The sequence below is a fragment of the Nuphar pumila genome, chromosome 9 (genome assembly GCF_984573655.1).
Source record: "Nuphar pumila chromosome 9, dmNupPumi1.hap1.1, whole genome shotgun sequence".
Classification (NCBI taxonomy): domain Eukaryota; kingdom Viridiplantae; phylum Streptophyta; class Magnoliopsida; order Nymphaeales; family Nymphaeaceae; genus Nuphar; species Nuphar pumila.
The window spans coordinates 2,491,519-2,496,247 of record NC_143257.1 but is presented as its reverse complement, the minus strand read 5'-3'; positions in this window follow the sequence as shown (position 1 = coordinate 2,496,247).

The following is a 4,729-nucleotide window of genomic DNA, read 5'->3' as shown; positions in this document are numbered from 1 at the left end:
ATCTCTTTATTTATATATATATATATATATATATATATATATATATATATATATATATATATATATATAGAGAGAGAGAGAGAGAGAGAGAGAGAGCCAAAAGTAATTCAACATTACCATTCATGAAGATCAACAAAATGTTGAACCCATGAACTGAACAAGAACAAAAGCCAAAACAAATAAAGAAAGCACAAAAGAAAAGAACATTAGAATAAAATGGGCTCACGCCAGAGCCGCTTGCCCAGATTGCGACAAAGGATAAGTAGCATCAGCAGGAGGGAGTGGAAGATCACTAAGATGCATACGCAAGATCGCATAGACATCTACCAAGATTTTATGCACCAGGTTTTGAATGTTAACTCGAATATGACGAAAATGAGCATCGTTTCGCGCCATCCAAACAAGTACGAATCAAGATTCTCATACAAATCTAACCCTGCAGATGCATGTGACGTAGTCCATTTGAGTGGAATCGACTATTGGATTATCATAATTGGATCAAGAAATATAACTTTGTATGCTAGAATATTTACGAAAATTCTGAATTGTTGATTTTCAAGCCTTAAAATATCCTTATTATACATCGTAATAGGATGATCTAAGATTCTGTTTCTATAAAAACAAGCATCTAGATTGCATCCTTACCATGAAATTTTAGAAAGAAAAAAAACTTATGAATGGCCGAAGTGATGCCCTTTGTTTGGTTTGTCCAGGATTGAGAGAAGAAAAGCAAAAGCAATTATTGCATGAAAGCATCTGTTGTCCCCAAAGCCAAAGCCACGAAAGATGCAGCCCATGAAGAAGGACCATGCTCATAAGGTTTATGAGGAACACGTGTTTTATACAAATACCATGTCATTAGCTAAAGGCTAAAGCAGTTCATTTTGCATCTTATAATAATGTCATACAAGTGACGTTGAAGGGCATCAAAAGGGAAAATACCACTTTCTATGTTATTATTTATTGGGATCATAGCCAATATTTTCACGCTGTGAATGTGATGTCATTTGAACACAAGGTCCATACTTTGAGACTAAAGTTTGAACCTATGTGAAGTCATCACTCGGGGTGTCAACGGGTCGGGTTTACCGAGACCCAATTCATACCAAACACTATATGGTCCGGGTATGGTGATAAATAAGAAGACTCGATTAAGACTTGGATCCTACCCGAAGGTTTGATTAATACATGGATCCGGGTATAGTTTATGAAATTTTATACTAGACTCAGGCCCAACCCGAGTTCCAATTAAGACCCGCAATTTTTCAATGTAAAAATGAAAAAAAAATAGTGTTTTACCAGGCATGGCCTGGGGTCTGGTTGATGTAGTTCTTATCAGGTTCGGGTATGGTTTCTCTTATGATGGGTCTGATTAGACCTGGGTCCAGACCTAAAACCATACCTGAAAATCGGGGCCAGGTCTGGATCAAACCCGACCCGTTGACACCCCTAGTCATCACCCTCATCTATCCAATCTCAGCCATGACCTTACTGTAATAAAATATAAACCATTAAAGAAATCATATGTATGTGCGATGTGTTACATTCTCTTTATGAATTTTAGGAGTAATCAAGCTCATGGGCACCAACGTTCCAAAGTATATTAGAAATGCTTGTTTGCATGGCCTTGATCATGTTTCAGATGATGCTGAATATAGAATCAATGTTTATCGTGGGAATTCTTCCTCTAGGGGTGTCAACGGATCGGGTTTGGTTAGGACTCAGATGAAACCATACCCAAATCAGATTTGAGATGATGGTACCAGTCTGAACTCAGCTCTAATCCAACCCACTATACCCGGATCCTATAAGGATTACATGAACCAGACCGGACCATTTTTATCATCTTATATTCAAAATTTGTGGATCTTAATCGGAACTTGGGTTCGGCCCATGTCTGGTACGTATGAAAATTCACAAACCATAACCAACTCCATATATTAAACAGATCCCTTCGGGTCCAACCCGGATTCTAATCGGGCCTTCTTATTTAACCAAACCCTGGCCCTATAGGGTTTGGTACGGACCGAGTCTGGGTCTGGGTCAAACACGACCCATTGACACCCCTACGAATCATAGCGTTTCTGGTTTAATGCATTTATAACCATATAAGTTTTTCATGCTGATAAGGGCGCTATGCACCTGGCTAGATGGGTTGGTAAGGATTTCAAGTTGAAGGAGGTGGAGAGTTAGATACCCAGAGTCACTACAACAAATAGCGGAAATAGGAACATAATTATTGGATCATGGGTTTCAAACCCGTTCCTAACCCATAAGTGATGTAAATAGGTTGTCCAATTTACGACAAAACCTACCCAACTAAAGATTATCTAAGAAAATAATAATAATAGAAAAATACAGAAAATGACAAAGAAACTGAAGAATATAAGAAATAAAATAACTGAATTTCACATCCCAATCAACTGATTAATTCCTAAATGTCTTATCTATTTATAGATGAGGGATTTTAATCCTAACAAATCTAGCTTTTTTATTTGATAAACATTAAATAAGATAAGTTGATAAGCTTCCTAATTAGATATGGATTTAATGTAGATCCAATAACTTCATACAAACTAAAAAAAAATCTAAAGTGCAAAATGGATCCAATTGGATCTTGTAGACCCGGATATTGTTGTACTTGCTCCTGCATTAATTAGCTACATAATTATAAGTTGGTTCTTAATTTGTTTTTCTCTATCTCTTAGGGTTTTTGTATGTGTTGCTCGATCTCTGACATGAAGGTCTTTTAAGGAAAAAAGGACCAATATAATTGATGGATGGGTGAGAAGGCCGCGAAGGTTACGACAGATCTTATGAAGAAGCACCTTCTTACATTTGATCCATAGTATCAAGCAGGGTTATCAGAAGCGCCATACCATATGAAGAAGCGCACCTCCCCGAAGCGTGTTTCGGAAGCGTGAAACATGGCACTTCCGAAATATGCGGAGAAACGCCAAAAAAATGTGAAGCTCACTTCCTCTTATTTTTTTATTTTTGTTCTTTTTTTTCTTTTTTTGCTTTCTTTCGCTTCTTAGGTCGCTTCAGAGACCATTCCTGGTTCGCTTCTAAGTCGTCCCGTGCTTTTCGCTTCTTAAAATTTTGGAAATGCCTCACTTCTCGCTTTTGCTTCTTGCATCACTACTCGCTCTCTCTTCCCCGCCTAGCAACTCTAATATCAAGTTTAAATTATTAGTTTTTATAATATTGTTTTTTTGTTTGAAAGAAAGTTTTTATAATATAGTTAATGGATGTTATTTAATGGGTGATGTCATTCGATCATCATCATGGCCGTCATATGCGCACCATTGATGATCAATGTGAGTGGGATCTTATCATGTGAAAAAAAAACACATGCCACAATGCAAAAGTAAGAAACAACCAAATAATACAGAAATGTCCTAAGGTGAAAGTGGACCATGATAAGGAATGGGATTGAGTGATGGAAAGAATCTGCACGAATCTTTAATGACTTGATCCTTAGTGAGTAATGCTTGGTTATTATGACCATACATAAAGCTTATCATCGACTATTTAATGACATCACATTCTAGATGATAGTGAAGGCTACCATGTTAGTTGTAGTTAGCACGGCATCTCAACTCTCTCGGCCAATGTTGTCAGTATCAGTGTGTATCGGCCTGTATCGGCAGAAAATTGACATGCTTCACCCCCTGAATCGGTTATTTTTAATAAATATAAAAAATACTTAAAATTATTTTTTAATATTATTTAAATGGCTTTAACACGTGTCTCGTTCTGATTGACATGAAATATTTTTTAATTATTTTTTGGCTCAGCTTATTCAGAACGATTCACTTGGGTATCGATATCGGCCGATTCACCTGAATTGTTGGCCAAACGATACAGGGCGATACTGATACTGACAACATTGCTCTTGGCAATTTTGACCTTGATATATATCTTTTTTCGCTTTAAGCTCCAAAGGTACTTCCACTACACTAACAGCGGCGCTAACGAGTTGGTGGCACTCTTTTTTTCGGTCGCAACACATTTAGTGTTTAACACATGGTGAAAACTCCAAACTTTTTTTTTTTTTAAAGGCGAGTTGGGGTTAGGTGGACCCCTACCAGAACGACAACCGCCCCATGTGACAGAGGGATTCGATCCTGGGCATTCAGCTTGACACAAGACCCCGCTTACCACATGGTGAAAACTCCAAACTTGGCAACATAAACGTGTGCATCTTTTGCTGCTGACTTGTAACGTGTTCATCTTTTGCTGTAACCAAAGTTGTCAGTATCGGTATCTGCTCTGTATTGTTTGGCCAATGATTCAGGTGAACCGATACTCAAGTGAATCGTTCCGAATCGAGCCCAAAAATAATTAAAATATTACATGTCAATCAGAACGTGACACGTGTTAAAGCTATTAAAATAATATTACAAATAATTTTAACTATTTATTAAAAATAACTGATTCAAGGGTGAAGCATATCAATTTTCTGCAGATACAGGCCCATATGCACGATACACAAGCTATAACTTGTAGGGATCTGCTTTAAGAGATGAAAATGGTGTTGCGAGTAGAGATGGGCCATTTACAACATCCTTCCTAACTTTTTTAGTGAGCTCCTCAAATATCTTAGTGGATTATTCACAAATACTTTGAAAAAGAAACTCTAACAAAGAATCAGACCCCTCTTTTTTTTTTCTTGCCCAGCTTTGCTGCTCGCTTCCCCATCACGATGATTTATTTATTTTTTTTA